The 18,937-nt window shown below is 43.3% G+C and overlaps 1 protein-coding gene across 17 annotated transcripts in view; it reads left to right on the top strand.

The window, feature by feature from the left end:
• G3BP2 (G3BP stress granule assembly factor 2) overlaps positions 1–18,937 on the top strand; it is an 80,785-nt gene that overhangs the window by 34,332 nt on the left and 27,516 nt on the right. The window contains exons 1-2 of one of the 17 annotated variants that reach the window (XM_054682996.1): positions 15,257–15,680; positions 18,705–18,770. The exons of 4 other annotated variants lie outside the window; for them this stretch is intronic. The gene's annotated coding sequence lies outside the window, so the exon portion shown is untranslated. Of the gene's footprint in view, positions 1–11,862; positions 12,014–15,256; positions 15,924–15,978; positions 16,113–16,167; positions 16,544–18,704; positions 18,771–18,937 lie in introns of those variants that run through there. 12 more of the 17 variants (XM_054682990.2, XM_063809544.1, XM_054683000.2 and 9 more) reach the window with 12 other exon arrangements.

Below are 18,937 nucleotides of genomic sequence, written 5' to 3' on the forward strand. Positions count from 1 at the left end.
AAATACAAAAATTACCTGGGCAGGGTGGTGCACACCTGTAATCCCAGCTACTTTGGAGGCTGAGGCAGGAGAATCGCTTGAACCTGGGAGGCACAGGTTGAAGTGAGCAGAGATTGTGCCACTGCACTCCAGCTTGGGTGACAGATCAAGAGTCTGTCTCAAAAAAAAAAAAAAAAGAATAAATGAAACAAAATGTACATTTGTACTCATTCTACTGATAACCCAGTCTGGGAGTCAGGGGAATAAAAAAGGAGGGACCAGTGAACGACACTGAGCCATTAAGATTATAAGATAATAGTTTTCCTGTTTTTTTGTTTTTTAAGTGTACAGTTCAATGGTTTTTATACTATATTCTCCGTGTTGTGTTACTATCACCACATTAAATTTTAGAACATTTTTGTCTCCCTGATACGGTGGCTCACACCTATAATCCCAGCTCTCTGGAAGGCCGAGGCAGGCGGATTGCTTGAGCCCAGGAGATTGAGACTACTCTGGCCAACATGGTGAAACCCTGTCTCTACAAAAAATTTGCCATGCATGGTGGCGCATACCTGTGGTCCCAGGTACTCGAGAGGCTGAGGTGGGAGGATAATTTGACCCCGGGAGGCAGAGGTTGCAGTGAGCTGAGATGGCGCCACTGTATTCCAGTGGGGGCGACAGAGTGAGAAAAGAACACTTTTGTCACTTCAGAAAGAAACTCCATACCTTTCAACCCTCAGTCCTGTTATTCCTCCACCCACTCATCCCCAGCCCTTAAGCAACAACTAATCTACTGTAGGTTTTCCTATTCTGGACTCTAATGTTGAGTTTTTTCTTTTTTTTTTTTTTTTTTTTTTGGAGACGGAGTTTTGCTCTTGTTGCCCAGGCTAGAGTGCAATAGCACGGTCTTGGCTCACTGCAACCTCTGCCTTCCGGATTCAAAAGCTATTCTCCTGTCTCAGTCTCCCAAGCAGCTGTGACTACAGGTGCCCACCACCACACCCGGCTTTTGTATTTTTAGTAGAGACAGGGTTTTGCCATGTTGGCCAGGCTGGTTTCGAACTCCTGACCTCAGGTGATCCGCCTGCCTTGGTCTCCCAAAGTGCTGGGATTACAGGTGTGAGCCACCGCGCCTGTCCTCTAATGTTGATTTTTAACCCAGGCGCTTCACTGAAGCAGGACCCATGATGACCTTTGTGATTTTAATTTTTTACTTTTACTGAAATATATTTACAGAAAAAAGCATAAACCATAAGTTTACAGATTAATAAAAATTGGCAAACTGAACTCTCCCATGTAACCAGCACACAGATCAGGATACCAAACCTTATTGCCACCCCAGAAGCTTCTCTTGTGCCCCACTTCTGACTTTGAAAATAATCAGTTTTGCTCCTTTTGAACTTTATACCCATGTAATTGTAAAATATATCTTCTTTTGTGTCTGGCGTCTTTTACTCAACATTATGTTTGTAGGATTTATGCATATTATTGCCTGTAGCCAAGACAGTCTTTGATGGTATTAAATTTGCCCCATTTCCTTCAGAACAAATTATTTGAAAAGGTTTATTGAAACTAAAATTCTTCAGATGATTTATTGAATAAGCCACCTCCCTTGGTCAGTGTAAAAATAATTTGATCCTGAAGGATTTGTTTGGGAATTTAAATTCAGAGGACTGGCATCATTGAGAACAAATGGTAGTAGCATCTTTCTCTTGCAGAGCTAGTTGTACAAGTCATTAAACTTGAAGTTCTTAGAAAGAGAATAGCAGTATTAAATTCAAAATGATTTACTAAGAATCACAGTATATTATAAACATTTGACAAATACAGGAGATTGAATTACTTATCTGGGTCTTCTTGGAATTATTTTTCCATTGGCATGATTTGGGAACTACTTTTTTTTTTTTTTTTTTTTTTTTTTGAGATTGAGTCTTGCTCTGTCTGCCAGGCTGGAGTGCAGTGGCGGATCTTGGCTCACTGCAACCTCCACCTCCCGGGTTCAAGTGATTCTCCTGCCTCAGCCTCCCCAGTAGGTTGCGCCACCACGCCTGGCTAATTTTTATATTTTTAGTAGAGACGGGGTTTTGCCATGTTGGCAAGGGTGGTCTCGAACTCCTGGCCTCAAGTGATCCGCCCACCTCCCAAAGTGCTGGGATTACAGGAGTGAGCCACCACGCCCAGCCTTTGGAAACTGCTTATAATTTTTCTCCCATTATTTTTTTTTTCTGTTTCACATCTTATATCCAATACCATAGGACAACCCCTTTCCTTGCCTAGGAGTGTTTAATAGGAGGAAAGACTAATGAGTAAACATATAGCTAGGGATGAAGTAGTGTTTTTACACCTACAAGGAAATGTAAGAATATGTCTTCTGAATTATTTATATCAGCAGTCATGGATTGATTGTCATGCTTTTGAAGTACACTATCAAGTACCATATAATTTACTCATCGTTTCCTTAGCAATTTCTTCTCTCTGCACACTTATCATTCTCAAACGAGCTAGTGGAATTCTTGCTAAACATGGCAAAGTAGTTTTTACAGAAATCTGTTCCCTATGGAATTTCTTTTTATGGATCATCCAAGGTTTTTGCCCTTCAGAGTAAAGGACAAGGAGGATTTTTGTGAATCAGGCCTTACCTAATGTATTTGAACATTCAGGTGCCTTGGAGAGGGTAAGGAAAGGGGCAGGGGATGCAGGTTTTGTGCTGTGTCCTCTTCCCCAAAATAAGTCTCAGTTGCTCACAGAGTGACTGGGTTATGAGATTGATATCTTTGATCGAGGCCAACTGGAACATTGAAAACAGAGCATTCAAAGCATTGAAAACAGAGGCTCTGTGACATTTAAAATACATACAACAAACAAAATAGCCATAAATATGCTCCCTTCATTGGATACTACTTCCCTGATGTTGTGCCAAACCTCTATCAATCTTAATGGGGGCCGGGTGTGGTGGCTTACGCCTGTAATCCCAGCACTTTGGGAGGCTGAGGCAGGTAGAACACTTGAGACCACGAGTTTGAGACCAGCCAGGTTAACATGGTAAAACCCCATCTCTACTAAGAAAGAAAAATATTTAAAAATAAACTCTCTGTTCTCTATTAAAAAAAAAAAGAAGGAAGGCACCAGGTTCAAGAAGCCAAAGAAGAGACCATAAGCCAGCAAAATGAGACGTAGAGTTTCATTAGGGGGTTACATACAGGGGAGAGAGTCCAGTGGCAGTATGCACCTTCCTATAGTTCAGTGACCATGGGCGGCACAGTGTAACTGCATAGCCCAGTGGCAGCAGGCTGGGCAGGAAAACTGCAGCCACCTGCAAACATTATGCAGTTTATATAGCATTTTTAACTTAACACCCTCCTAATAGCTTTCACTTGGCCACCTTCATTTAACACAAAACTCAGGGCCTCAAACCCTTGTATGGCCCATGTTCCACAGGACAGGCCAGGGGCTCAGTTATTTATCATAGACAAGAAGTGTATCTCCAAGTTGGCCACTCCTGGATTCCCTAGCTCAGAGCACACATTCAGGAGCATCTGTCATACGGGTCACTCTCAGGGCATGGTTAAGTTATTGCTTTTAGGAGTGTTTAGCCTACATGTGTGCCCATAAAATTAGCAATGATGTTTAGCCCTCACATTTGAGTTCTCCAAAAATGATTTGAAAAATGTATTCCTAAGCAAAGAGTTACAAATCATTCATCAGTTTTACAGGTTTCTATGACAAGTGTTGTCTCAGCTTCTGCTGTGATTCTTTTAGATCTCACATTTTATAGGAAAGGTCATCAGACCTCTATTAGTTTGTTTTCACACAGCTGGTAAAGACATACCTGGGACTGGGATGAAAAAGAGGTTCAGTGGACTTACAGTTCCACATGGCTGAGGAGGTCTCACAATCATGGTGGAAGGCAAGGAGGAGCTAGTCATGTCTTACATGGATGGCAGAGGGCAAAGACAGAAAGCCTGTGCAGGGAAACTCCTGTTTTTAAAACCATCAGATCTTATGAGACTTATTCACTATCATGAGAATAGCATGGAAAAGACCTACCCCCATGATTCAGTTATCTCCCAACTGGGTCCCTCCCACAACACATAGGAATTATGGGAACTATAAGATAAGACTTGGGTGGGGACACAGAGCCAAACCATATCAAGACTCCTGCCAGTTAAAAAAAAAATACTGCTTTTATGTATGTAGGTATGTATGTATGCATGTATTTAGAGATGGGGGTCTTGCTATGTCGGCTAGGCTGGCATGGAACTCCTAGTCTCAAGCAATCCTCCTGCCTCAGCCTCCTCAAGTGCTGGGATTGCAGGCATGAGCCACCATGCTCAGCCAAAAGTACTGCTTTTAAATGCTTTAAATCTCAGTTTACAGAGAAAAGTAGGGAGGAAATGCAGACTATTTATGGAAGTTAAGCCCAGATTTCAAAAACTTAATGTCTTTGCTCACCATAGAAATAGGTATTCTAAGATGAAAGTGCTTATTTGAACAAATATTTTTGCTAGAATGTATTTTATTTTTTTCTAGGGTTTATTATATACAGTGGGAAAACTTGAAGAAAAAATTTCTTTAAATGCCATTTCCCCCCTTTGTGAGATACCACACTATTGTAAGCCATGCTCTACTTTAGACTTGATCTTGTGGTAATACTGAATTGCTTGTGGTTGCCAGCACATGTTACTGCTGTGCCACCCGCCCCCCCCACCCCCACCCCCCGCCACCCACCCTTTGCTCTTGCTGTTCCTTCTGCCAGGACAGCTATGTCAACCACTGCACTTCCTTCGCTGGCTCATTCTTACACCACCCACCACCTTCAAGACTCAGCTCAGGTGTCATCTCCAGGAATTTGGAACCTGTAGTTTGACATTATTTCCCCATTTCCTCTGTTCTCACTGTACCCTGTACAAATCTGTCTGAAACCTTATTGTGTTACTGTGATATTAAAATTCTTTTTTGCCTGTGTCTCTTCCATTAGCATATACACTCCTTGAAAGCAAATGATTAATATGATTAACTATATGACCATCTTTTTGTTTTTCTTTTACTGGCCTTTTCCAGATTTTAGGTTTAGTTAAATAATCCTTAATGGAAAACATGTGCAGCTTTGGGAAATGAACACTATCATTAATTTGTCCATTGAACAAACCATTTAAATAAAGATTCTATCTAATTTTCAGTCTTTAAGCACACTGTTAGTGCTGAGCAAATATGGACTGGAATACCCATTTAAAAAAATTGTCTCATTCCCTGCTTTTGCTCTGTGTGTATGTGTGTGTGCACATGTGTATGTGCACACACTTCCCTTCCTTTCTTCCTTCTCTCCTTCCTTAACTCCATATTATTCTGTTACACTGGACACTTTTCTTCTAATTTTCAAAGGGCAGTTCCTTGTTTATGATAGTTACTGTCACTTTATAGATTTGGTTTCCAAAACTACTCCAAAGGAGACAGTTTATTTCCACTTAGGAACCATGTCTGGAAGCTATGTACCTGTCACCCAGTGAAGAGTGATGTCTGGGTTATGACCATACTGTCTAAAAATAATCACGATAGTTTATATTTATATGGTGCTTTGTGTGTCGGGCCCTGTGCTGAAAACCGTGTATGCAACAGTTCTAACTGCAATTGTGCCTTTTTATCAATGAGGAAAGAAGCTGAGGGAACTTAGTAACTTGCCTAGCATCATATAGGTTTTAAATCCAGAGCTGGGATTAAGAACCAAATACCATCAAATTTCAGGATCTGTGTTTTTGGTTTTTTTTTTTTTTTGAGACAGAGTCTCATTCTGTCCCCCAGGTTGGAGTGCAGTGACGCGATCTCGGCTCACTGCAACCTCCACCTCCCAGGTTCAAGCGATTCTTCTGCCTCAGCCTCCTGAGTAGCTGGGATTACAGACATGCCTCACCATGCCCAGTTAATTTTTGTGTTTTTAGTAGAGACGGGGTTTCACCATGTTGGCCAGGCTGGTGTCAAACTCCTGACTTCAGGTGATCCACGTGCCTCGGCCTCCCAAAGTGCTGGGATTACAGGCGTGAGCCACCATGCGTGGCCTGTTTTTTTTTGTTTTGTGTTTTTTTTAATAAACTTTTTAAAAAGTGTTTATTTTCAAAATAAAATATGTACAGATTAATAGGAAGTTGCAAAGAAATGTACAGGGAGGTTCTGTGCAACCTTCACCCATCTCTGCCAATATTGGTATCCTATATAACTACAGAACAAGATCAAAATCAGTAAATAGTTCAGCATCTCACAGTTATGACAAACTGAGGTCATTGATTAACAGAATTTTAGTGTAACATGACTTTTTAATAAAAAATAGTATTCTTTATACTATAAAGCCTTTATTTTGATAACTTATTACCAGGAAATATATCGAAAAAGAGCATGGTTTAGATAATTGGTTTTTAACCTTTTAGGACATAGACCCATTTTAGAAGACAATGAAATATGGATCTTTTCAGCAAAAAAAAAAAAAAAAAAGAGACATACATGTATACAGAATGTTCATGGTTTCACAAACATTCCCTATATCCACCCTTCCAAAATATGCTTAGGCTTCAGATTAAAAACTCTGGTTTAGCTGGGCATGGTGGCATGTTCCTAGGGAGGCTAAGGTGGGAGGATCACCTGAACCGAGGAGTTTGAGGCTGCAGTTTGCTTTGCCATGATTATGCCTGTGATTGAATAGTCACTGCACTCCAGCCTGGGCAACATAGCCAGACTCCGTCAAAAACAAAAACAAAAAACTTCTAGTTTAGAGCAACATTTAAATAAATACATTTACTTTAAAAAATCCAGAAACTTGTTATATTTTTTATGTTTTTATTTATGATTTTTATTTTTATTATTTTTATTTATTTATTTATTTATTTATTGACAGAGTCTAACTCTGTCGCCCAGGCCAGAGTGCAGTGGTGTGATCTTGGTTCACTGCAACCTCTGCCTCCTGGGTTCAAGCGATTCTTCTGCCTTAGCCTCCTGAGTAGCTGGGACTACAGGCACATGCCACCATGCCTGGCTAATTTTTTTGTATTTTTAGTGGAGATGGGTTTCACCATATTGGCCAGGCTGGTCTCAAACGCTTGACCTCGTGATCCGCCCACCTTGGCCTCCCAAAGTGCTGGGATTACAGGCATGAGCCACCGCACCCGGCCTATTTATGATTTTTAATATCTTTTTCCAGTTCTGCTTATAGCAAAGCTTCCCTCTGGCACCCACTCCCAACCTTCTTATTATTCCTTGAATTACTCATTGAAAGTCTCTTGGATTCTCCATAGCTCTTTGTTGCTTAGAGAAAAAAAAAATCCTCTGCTTCCAACATTGCCCTTACAAACACATTTTATCTAGGACTGCTTTCTTGTGCACAAAAGGCCTTTGGTCAGTAACTTTTGGTATTCTTTCCCTTTTCATGTCACCACCATAAACATGGGTATTTTACGGCATGGCTATGGAGTTAGGGGTCAGGCCCAGCAGGGATCACTGATACCCAGCTAGAAAAAGGGAGATAACTGGGAGCTCCTGTCAGTTCTGAGCCAGACACTAGCAGCCAGGTAATTTACTTCCACAACCAGGATTCACCTAGGTAGTGAGTCAACAGAGGCATATAAGTCAGAGTGGCAGTCCAGCAGGAGGATATAGATGTTTAAAAAGCCAGGCTTATGATCTAACCAGAAGTGCAGGTTACATCTTTATTCTTTTTTTTTTTTTAATTGAGATGGAATTTCGCTCGTTGTCCAGGCTGGAGTGCAATGGCACAATCTCGGCTCACTGCAACCTCCGCCTCCCAGGTTCAAGTGATTCTCCTGCCTCAGCCTCCTGAGTAGCTGGGATTACAGGTACACGCCACCACGCCCAGCTAATTTTTGTGTTTTTAGTAGAGACAGGGTTTCGCACCATGTTGGCCAGGCTGGTCTCAAATTCCTGACCTCAGGTGATCTGCCCGCCTCGGCCTCCCAAAGTGCTGGGATTACAGGTGTGAGCTACCGTGCTCGGCCTACATCTTTATTCTGAGGACCATTCCTGCCCTAGTTATAATCTCATGTATGCTTCCTGCTGAGGTAAAGCAGAGAGAAGTATTTTGCTGCCATGGAGCCAGATCCCCCAGTTTTGCTAGTCTAGACTCTACAAGGAAGTGGTTACACCTAGAAATGTGTGGGTGGAAAATGAGAGCTGATGCGGACCCTGCATGAGGGACTGGCTGTGTTCTGCTCCAGACTGGCCAAGGTAGAAGAAAGTCACAATGCGCTGTGTCTATCAGCTGCATGATTTCTTTCTTTCTTTCTTTTTTTTTTTTTTTTTTGAGACGGAGTCTCGCTCTGTCACCAGGCTGGAGTGCAATGGCGCCATCTCAGCTCACTGCAACCTCCACCTCCCGGGTTCAAGCAATTCTCCTGCTTCAGCCTTCCAAGTAGCTAGGATTACAGGCACACGTCACCCACCATGCCCAGCTAATTTTTGTATTTTTAGTAGACACGGGGTTTCACCGTGTTGGCCAGGATGGTCTCGATCTCCTGACCTCGTGATCTGCCCGCCTTGGCCTCCCAAAGTGCTGGGATTACAGGCATGAGCAACCGTGCCCAGCCCAGCTGCATGATTTCTTTATGGAGATCTTTTCCCAATGAGAAGTTTCACAACTACCAAGTTTTCTGTCTGCTGATGAAAGCCCTGTATTTTCCATACAGTTGATTTTTTACTACCCTGAATAGTTTTATAACCTGGGAGCTGAAAGAAATTAATAAAACACATTTGCTTTCAAAGATACTACACTATTCCTCCTTCGAGTTACCCATGTTCAACTGCTATCCAAAAATATTACATGGAAAACTCCAGAAATAAAGTTCATAATTTTTTTTTTTTTTTTTTTTTTTTTTGAGACGGAGTCTCGCTCTGTCACAAGGCCGGAGTGCAGTGGCACAATCTTGGCTCACTGCAACCTCTGCCTCCCTGGTTCAAGGGATTTTCCTGCCTCAGCCCTCCCGAGCAGCTGGGACTACAGGCATGTGCCACCACACCCACCTAATTTTTGTATTTTTAGTAGAGACGGGGTTTCACCATGTTGGCTAGGATAGTCTCGAGCTCTTGACCTCGTGATCCGCCTGCCTCGGCCTCCCAAAGTGCTGGGATTACAGGCATGAGCCACCGCACCTGGCCAACAGTTTATAAGTTTGAAAGTGCACACCATTCTGAGTAGTGTGATGAAATATTGCACCTTCCTCTGTCATCCCACCCAAGATGTTAATCATTCTTGTCCAGTGTATCCATGCTGTCTGCTCTACCCTCTGGTTGGTCATGTCATAGCCTTCTCAGTTATCAGATCAACTATCCCAGTTTCACTGTGTTTGTGTTCAGGTAACCCTTACTTTACTTAATAATGGCCCCAAAGTATAAGAGTAGTGATGCTGGCATATTGTTATAATTTTTCTTTTTTTTTTTTTTGAGATGGAGTCTTGCTCTGTTGCCCAGACTGGGGTGCAGTGGTGCGATCTTGGCTCACTGCAACCTCCGCCTCCTGGGTTCAAGCCATTCTCCTGCCTCAGCCTCCCGAGTAGCTGGGACTACAGGCACACACCACCACGCCCGGCTAAGTTTTGTATTTTTAGTAGAGACAGGGTTTGCCATGTTGGCCAGGCTGGTCTCGAACTCCTGACCTCAGGTGAGCCACCACGCCTGGCCTGTTATAATTTTTCTATTTTATCATTAGTAATTGTTAATCTCTTACTGTGCCTAATGTATAAACTTTATCGTAGGTATGTATGTGTAGGAAAAAACATAGTATATATAGGGTTTGGTATTGTCTGGTGTTTCAGGCATCCACTGAGGGTCCTGGAATGTACCCTCTGCAGATAAGGGGGGACTACTATATATCCTTTTCCTCCTCCTTCTGAATTTGACTATATTTATTTATTTATTTTTGAGACGGAGTCTCGCTCTTTCGCCCAGGCTGGAGTGCAGTGGCACGATCTCGGCTCACTGCAACCTCTGCCTCCCGGGTTCAAGCAATTCTTCTGCCTCAGCCTCCCGAGTAGCTGGGACTACAGGTGCATGCCACCACGCCCGGCAAATTTTTATATTTTTAATAGAGACGGGGTTTCACCAGGTTGGCCAGGCTGGTCTTGAACTCCTGACCTCAGGTGATCCACCCACCTTGGCCTCCCAAAGTGCTGGGTTACAGGCATGAGCCACCACGCCTGGCTGAATTTGACTATATTTAAGAGAAAGACTTAGGCCACGGTTTCTCTTTTTTTTTTTAATTTTTTATTTATTTTTTGAGACGGGGTCTTGCTCTGTCGCCAGGGTGGAATGCAGCGGCATGATCTCAGCTCACTGCAACCTCTGCCTCCTGGGTTCAAGCTGTTCTCCTGCCTCGGCCTCCCGAGTAGCTGGGACTACAGGCACATGCCACCACCACACCCAGCTAATTTTTGTATTTTTAGTAGAGATGGGGTTTCACCATGTTGGCCAGGATGGTCTTGATTTCTTGACCTCGCGATCCGCCCGCCTCAGCCTCCCAAAGTGCTGGGATTACAGGCGTGAGCCACTGCGCCTGGCTAGGCCACAGTTTCTTTACACTGCCAAACAACCAAGTATTTGTCCCAAGAGGAGAGTGGGGAATGGAAGGATGGATGGGAAACCTGGCTAGCTGTCTATGAAGTTGCGTGGCACTGTGTTGGGGTCCCCTGATGTTGAAGGTTTGCCTCGGTTTTATAACAGGAATCATGCACATATACACACTTTGCCAGAAAGTATGCTAAATGCCATAAAGAATCTTCAGAACAATCGTAAGTAGGCTGTTTATCCACTGAGGAAAGTCAAGGTCAGAGGAATGAACTAACCTGACTAGTGTCACAGAAGTAGTTAGTGAAGAAAATGCAATTTGATCCCATGTGTTTCATGCTTCTATATTTAAGTGGAGGATTTGCTCTCAGCCCTGACTTCTTTCAGTACAACTTCCTATCCCCCCTCAGAAGGAAATCTGTCTCTGACACACTCTTTTATATTAACTTAATCTATAAGAGACTGATGAACAAACCACAGGAGTTCCATTTCACAAAGGGATATGCCATCCAAAGACATAGAATATCTGCTGATCAGGCCCCCTTCTCTGTGTCACAGTGCTTGGTGAGGAGAGAATTGGATAACCTTGTGGCATCTCATATCCAGACTGTAAGGCTTGAAGAATTAAACACACCCTGCAGCCCACTGAGGGCTAGGATATTCCTGCCTGACAAATATAGTCTATCTTGGACAGTGTGAGATAAACACTGGTGAAATATTTCCTCTTTTCAAAGTCATTTTCTGGATTCAGGGCAAATGCCTCCTCATTCATTTATGTTATCTTTAGTTGTTCTGCTTTCCAGGATTATTTTATCTCTGAAAAGCACCTCATTTACTCAGCCTGAGGTGCTTTTAGCTGGCATCATGGCTTCAAGAGTGTTAAATGGAATCCATTAGAATTCACAAATTCAGGGTGGGTTATTTTCATAATCGATAATCTGATTTTTTGTATGTTGATTTTTTTATGAGACTGTTGCCTCTAAATTCTGAAGAAGTGACTTTCTTAGAACTTGCAGCCTTTGTTCTCTCAAACTCAGGTAGCATGTAGAATCTCACCTACTTATAGACTTTCATAGATATGATCAAAACAAGTTACATACCTAAAATCTACCACCTATAGCAGTCATTCATATTGTGACATTTTGTACTTCATCACACAGATTGGCAGGCCATTTCATGCACTTTTCTGGATGTGAGACATATTTTACACACTCACAATGATTGGAGAGGAAAACACTCCTTTATACCCTAACCTGTCCCAGCCTCACAAACAGATAATGGCTGGAAAGATTGCAGGGAGAAATTAACATTTGATTCTTTCTTTAGGTCATAATAGGCTTTCTCCTCTCTTGCTCTAAAATGAATGGATTCATCCTACTCATGGGAGTAGGTTTCTCTGTGCATTAAAAAGCTTCGTAAAGGATCCAGTTGCACCAAGAGAGAGCCCTGGGATTCTCAAGTAACATGTTTTCAATCAGTAAGTCTTGTTCAAAGTCTATAAAAGTTCATCATTTAGCAGTAGGACATGGTGTAGTGGCATGAGTCAGAGGGACTCTGGGCTCTCTTTCTAAATTGGCCATTTTTAGCTTTGTGCAGCTTGCCTGCTTTGTGAATTGCTTGTGAAATTGAAATGAGATAATGTGTTTGAAAGTGTTTTGAAAACTGTAAAATGCTATACAAATGTAAGTTGTTACTTCAGAACAAAGCAGTGGGCAGTCTGCGAAAAAGGAATCAGTTGAAAGCAATTGGTGCATATACTTTTTCAAGAACCGAACATTAAGTGCTGATGTTTATTGAGCACTTACCATGTGCCAGACACTGTTAAAATGTTTTACATGTATTGTCGAAACCTTACTGTACCCTAATAAGGTAGATATTATTATTGTCCCCATTTTACAGATGAGAAACACTGAGGCACATAAAAGTGAAACATCCTGCCTATAGTGATATACCTAGTAAGTGATGAGATAAAGCTGGGATTCAAATCCAGGCAGTGTGGTTCTGGAGCCCAGACTCTTTTTTATTTTTTTTGGAAATGGGGTCTTGCTATATTGCCCAGGCTGAACTCAAACTCCTGGGTTCAAGTGATCCTCCTGCTTCAGCTTCCCAAGTAGTGGGGACAACAAGCATACCCCATTGTGCCCAGCCAGACTCTTTAAATACTATGCTGTTGACAGCATTATCATTTGTTTTAGTCTATTTGGGCTGCTATAACAAAATACCTTCAGGTCAGGTGTGGCTCATGCCCGTAATCTCAACACTTCGGGAGCCTGAGGCAAGAGGATGGCCTGAGGCCAGGCAATCAAGACCAGATTGGGCAACATAATGAGACCCTGTGTACACACACACACACACACACACACACACACACAAGTTAGGCACGGTAGTGCACACCTGTGGTCCCAGCTACTCAGGAGGCTGAGAAGTCGAGGCTGCAATGAGCTATGGGCAGGGGCTATTTGTGTAGAGATATGTTTATGAGGTAAAAATCGCCAGTTAGAATAGGTTAGAGATATTTACTTAACATTGAAGATCGCTGAATCTTTTTTCCCATTAACTCCACTTATTGGTGTCTACTCAAAAGCAGGGTTACCTGAGGGCTGTTTCTGTATAGCCCTAGAGCTAAACTAAAAATGTTTCTTAAATTTTTAAAGGATGCGAGAGAGAGAGGAATATGCAACAGAAACCATACGTGGCGCTCAAAACCAAAAATATTTACTATCTAATCCTTCCCTTATCAAACCGTTTGCCTACCTCTGCCCTAGATCAGTGGTGTTTGTTTTTTTTGAGACGGAGTTTTCACTGTTGTCACCCAGGGTGGAGTGCAATAGCGCGATCTCAGCTCACCGCAACCTCCGCCTCCCGGGTTCAAGCGATTCTCCTGCCTCAGCCTCCCGAGTAGCTGGGATTACAGGCATGCGCCACCACGCCCGGCTAATTTTGTATTTTTAGTAGAGACGGGGTTTCTCCATGTTGGTCAGGCTGGTCTCAAACTCCTGACCTCAGGTGATCCGCCCCCCTCGGCCTCCCAAAGTGCTGGGATTACAGTCGTGAGCTGCCGCGCCCGGCCTATATCAGTGGTTTTTAAAATGTGGCTCCTAGAGCAGCAGTAGCACCATCAGCTGAGAACTTGTTAGAAGTGCAAATTCTCGGGCCTCTGTTGAATCAGAAACTTAGGGAGTGGGGCCCAACTATCTGTTTTAACAAGCCCTACAGGTGATTTCGGTGCACATTAAGGTCTGAGAACCACTGCTCTAGAGAAAGTTCTGCACCTCTGCAGGATACATGGTGAAGAATATTTATAATAGCATTGCACGGAAGAGCTCCAAACCGGAAACACTTGAAGGTTAGTCAGCAGTAGGGCAGATAAGTGAATTGCGGCAATTAGTACAATGGGAGTATTCTATAGTTTGCCTGAGGGTATGGACTGTGGAGGCAGATTGCCTGTGTTTGAATCCCAGCTCCAGTGAATAGTAGCAGTGTAGTCCTGGGTAAGTTACTTGACCTCTCCAAGCCTGTTTTCTCATCTGTAAAATGGGCATAAAAATAGCAACTACTGGCCGGGTGCGGTGGCTCACGCCTGTAATCCCAACACTTTAGGAGGCCAAGGCGGGCGGATCACGAGGTCAGGTGTGTTCGAGACCAGCCTGGCTAACATAGTGAAACCTCGTCTCTACTAAAAATATAAAAATTAGTTGGGTGTGGTGGCATGCGCCTGTAGTCCCAGCTACTAGGGAGCCTGAGGCAGGAGAACCGCTTGAACCCGGGAGGCGGAGGTTGCAGTGAGCCAAGACCGTGCCATTGCACTCCAGCCTGGGCGACACAGAGAGACTCCATCTTAAAAAAAAAAAAAAAAATATATATATATATATATATATATATATATATATATGTGTGTACATACATATAGCAACTAGCTCATAGGGTTACTGTGAGGCTCAGAAGGCTGTATAATTACAAGAATGCCTGGTATATAAGCCCAGTATATTAAAGGACAGCCGGCATGTAATGTATTTTGATGCTTTAAGGAAAAACATCAGGTTGATTTCATTTCATTAAAGTGATGGTCTGCCCAAATATTTTGCATATAACAGTATCTTTAAGCAGTCTAAAGGTAAAGATATTGTAGACTTTGGAGGCCCTAATGTTGGCATTGCCTCTGCCAATATTTAAGGTATTTGACGTATTGTCTTAACATGCCAAATACCTTAAAATTGCCCTTACAGGACTGCGAAGAAAACTGATGAGATGTACATGCTTGCGTCCACCATGTTTAGTTCGTAAGCATTCATTAATGTATTTTTTCCTTTCCGTTTCTTTGAACACTTCCTCAGTCCTTCATTCCAAAATTCCTGTGCTATCTCGGTATTCTCTGAAAACACTGCCAGACCTAAGATGCAAAGTGGCTTCCTTGACTACAAGATTTGGCTTGGCTTTTTCCATGAAACAAGGTCACCAGTGTCTCACCCTGGGGGCAAGTCTGGGCTTAGAGCTAGAACAGGACTGTAATCCTTGTATTTCAGGCCTTTTAGCTTTAGTATGTAAAATGCTTTAGTATCTACTGATATTTAGCCATGCCTAAATTCGTAACAAGGACACAAAGAAATAGTCTTTTCCCCCTCTGTAAAGCCCACGTCATGTTCTTCCTTTACTGCAGGGCCTCTTAATGGGGCTTAAAACCTAGGATGGGTTAAGTAAACAATGTAGGTGAGTTTAGTGTGCAAACAGCTGAAATCACCGGCTGCATTTTAAGCTCGTCTACAGCAGCAACCTGCAGACACCTAGTTCAGAGAGATTACTAAATTCCCTCCTTCCCATTAATAAAAAGGACCAGAATATCAGTCTACAAAAGACACTGCGTTGCTGCGAACCAGCTCTCGCTTGCGCGATCAGGAAAAAGGGCGGCAAGGCTGGAGCCTCGGGACCGGAGAAAGGCAGCCTGCTTGTGACGTCAAATCAGCGGACTCTTATCTTGGCTTTAGGCCGGTTCCGGTTCCCCGGCTTTCCGGGCGCGAGCGTGTGCGAGCGCGGCAGCGTACTGCGCGTGCTCCGCAGAGGGACACGGGAAGGTTGGGTCCGGCTCTGGAGGAGATGCGTGATTGGCTGACGCTGTGCTCGGGGGTTCCCTGGCCCTTTCGGCAGGGGTAAAACAATAAGAGGGGGCGGTGGCAAAGGGGGCGGGACGTCCGTGGTCCTTGTCGCACGTCGCAGCGCCTGGCGCCCGGGAAGAGGTGGTTGTGAGGCAGACGAACTCGCGGCTCTCCGGCTTCCGAGGCTTCCGAGTTGTCGGAGGAAGGGGGCGGCGAGCAATAAGAACCCGCCGCACCCGGTCCTCAGCGACTCTTCTGACCTCCGCGCGACGTACCCGCCGCCGCCGTTGGCTGGAGGTGTGTACGGGCGCCGGGAGGGGAGGTCGGTGTGGTGGTCGGAAAGGGACATTCCATTCGCGCTCCGCGGTGCGAGGCAATCGTCCGGTGTGTGAGCCCGGGAGCCGGAGGTGTAGCGGCAGAGACATTGTTCTTGCCGGCTCCCTACGGTGCCGTGTGTGCGTGAGAGAAGACCAGTCTTTCCTCTAGGTGAGGGGTGGGAGGCCGCCTGGGAAGGGAGGTGACTCGCGAGCGTCTTGCGGGCAGAGGGCTCCGAGTGCACAGGTGGGGTTGAGGTTTATTGGGGATGAGGTGGCGAAGTGGGGGGGGGGGGGCACGCAGCAGCTCCCGAAGGCGCGCTGATGGAAGCTTAATACAGGAAGTGTGGGAGTTGGCTTTCTGGAGGGGATGTTTTAGGGTGGGTAGCCCACCGTTCCTGTTTCCGAATCGTTTTCGGCTCTTGTACCTTGTTCCTTCGGAGCGGAGAGGCCGTCGCCACCCCGCCCGTGGGGGGAGGGGAAAAGAGGTTGTGTCGGCGGAGGCAGAAGCGACGCAGATGCGAAAGTAGCGGCCTCCGGGCACCATTTCTGTGCACGGAAACAGAATCCGGGTTTGAAGGCAGCCGCCGCTTCGCTTACCCAGTACCTAGTGTTCCGTCGTGTTTGACCAACCCCTTTCTCCCTGCCACCGCGGGTTTAATCCGAACGTGTTCGGATAATGGAACTGTAACGTGCGCCTTCTTCGTCCCCTTCTTATGCAGACGATCCCTTATTGACTCGGGAATGCCTTTTGGGGGATGGGTTCCCGCTTTTGTTGGGATAGGGAGACAGAAAGGAACATAAGCTTCCCTAGATTGTGTTGATTTTGTTAGTGGAATCTGATAGAATTTTTCCTGCGTCTCTAAAAGCAGATTTCTTAAGATGGCCCTGTGCCGCTTTGGGGCGAATATAGATTTTCGTCTATAATTTCCTGCATAGATCAGCTTTTTTCCCCAAGACATACTTAATGTTCTAACGGATTTGGGGGGTGGGAGGAGAGTGCCTTTTCCTTCATAACAACAACAAAAAAAAGGCACGTGCACTTTTAGCTGGAATAGTAAAGTCCTGTTCTCCCTGTATGATTGTTGTGGGATATTAACTTGGATTAAATACTGTGGTTTTAGGTTCAAGGCTCTGTACCTTGTTCTGGTCTTTCAAACGTTAGTGTTGCAGGTACCTGGATCTAGGAAACATTTACTGTCGTTAAGAGAGCCCCGGTGTACTAGAGTGGGAGATGATGGCAGTTTTTCTCTAGCTCCATATTTGGCAGTTAATATAGCCTTAGGCATGTGAACCAAGTTTCTAAGTAAACTTTTGGCCCTGTTAGCATCCAGTGGTCTTTTTGATAATCCAAGATTCCTGGTCTTAGGAGATAAACGGTACGATGAGTTTGAACCTCAGGATTGAATTATCCTTTCTTTGGCAGTAACATTTTTCTTAAATGTTTAAGATTACTCTTATGGGCCTTTATGTTATGATTTAATCTTTACAAACTAATTCTGAAAAGCAGTCAAGGAATTGTAGGAATAATAAGGACCTAGAATGAATTTCTTACTAAGAGCTGTCATAGTTCAGATTGATATTCAGGGTCGAAATATTAGTAATAGTGAAAAAACATCAAGAGTGAACCAGAATGCTTGTGGGATGGATGGGGATAAAAATTAGAAGGTAAAGAAGAAAACACATTATTTGATCATTTCGTAGAGTAACTAACTTAACTGTTCAGTTAGCAGCTGAGCAGTTGATTTGTCAGCAGGCAGCTCCTGGTTTGAAGAAAGTGTTGGCACTGTGTCTTTAGATTCTGAAAACTTCCCTCCTTATCCTGCAAAATTATCGCTGTTTATTACGCATAATTAGGATTGAACATTTTCCCCCTAGATTGCTTTAAAAAGACTTTCCACATATTTTGAGTGAATATGGAGACAGTGAATGACTCCTTTTCAATGTTGATTTTGAAAGGCACAAACTAAAGTGTTGCGTCTGAACTTAAATTCAGTAGAATTTAATGGACAAACATGACCTAGTTACTCTCTACTGGTAGACACTTGTTTTATATCCGATAGAATAAATTGGTCCACCCACCTTCAGGAAGGTCCTGGCCTACCTTCAGAAGCAATAGAATTAGTTTCTTGACTGTCGTGTTTCTGCTTACTTTTATCTGCTAATTTCCAAGTATTTTACCCTATCTTGAAACCATAGGTATATTGAAAATTATTCTTGGATTTTCTGTTGCTGTCCTGCTGTATTCCTTTGCTTTTCACTCTTCTCAACAGTTTCACATAAGCTAACAATTGCTTGTTTAAAATTAATTTTTTGTATTGTTGGAAGAGCTGGCTGCTCTTCCAAAGCGGTTGTTCCTAACCAAAGTGTAATGAAAACATCACTTGAGTCAGGAGTCAGGAGACCTGATTTCAAATCCTCTTTCTTTTTACTGTAACTGAGGGACCCCAAACACCTTTCCTTAGGCTCTCTAAACATCCTTTTCTGTAAATGAAGATAATGCCCTATCTATTTTAAAGACAAAAGAAAATAGTAGGTTACTTGTTAAACTTTAAAACATAGTATAAATACATGCTTTATTTTTGTGGACAGCAAGCATTTCCATTTCTTACTGCTTGGTCACTTTTAATAGCTTCTGAATTTTAAAACTAGCCTCCCTCAACTTCTGAGAAGGACAGAAAACAAAAAAACCTTTTGGAGCCTGAATAAGAGATTTAATCCATAACTTACTTTTATTATTTATTTGTACCACTATGATTCTTAGATCTTCTTTGTGAAGCTTTCATTCAATGGTGTACCACAAAAGATTGAAGATCATTTCTTTAAAAAGGTATAGTGTTCCTTAGATTGTTTAAGTTACTTCAAACAAAAACCATCTGGAATTTCAGAAAGTTCCAGTATTAATATGCATTTAGCTGTTGGAAATGGATATAGTCCATGGTTCAATTAAAATAAATAAACCTGACTAGTTTGAGCCCAGCTATGAGTGAGGGACTC

This window comes from Pan troglodytes, chromosome 3 (assembly GCF_028858775.2).
Source record: "Pan troglodytes isolate AG18354 chromosome 3, NHGRI_mPanTro3-v2.0_pri, whole genome shotgun sequence".
In the NCBI taxonomy this organism is placed as follows: Eukaryota; Metazoa; Chordata; class Mammalia; order Primates; family Hominidae; genus Pan; species Pan troglodytes.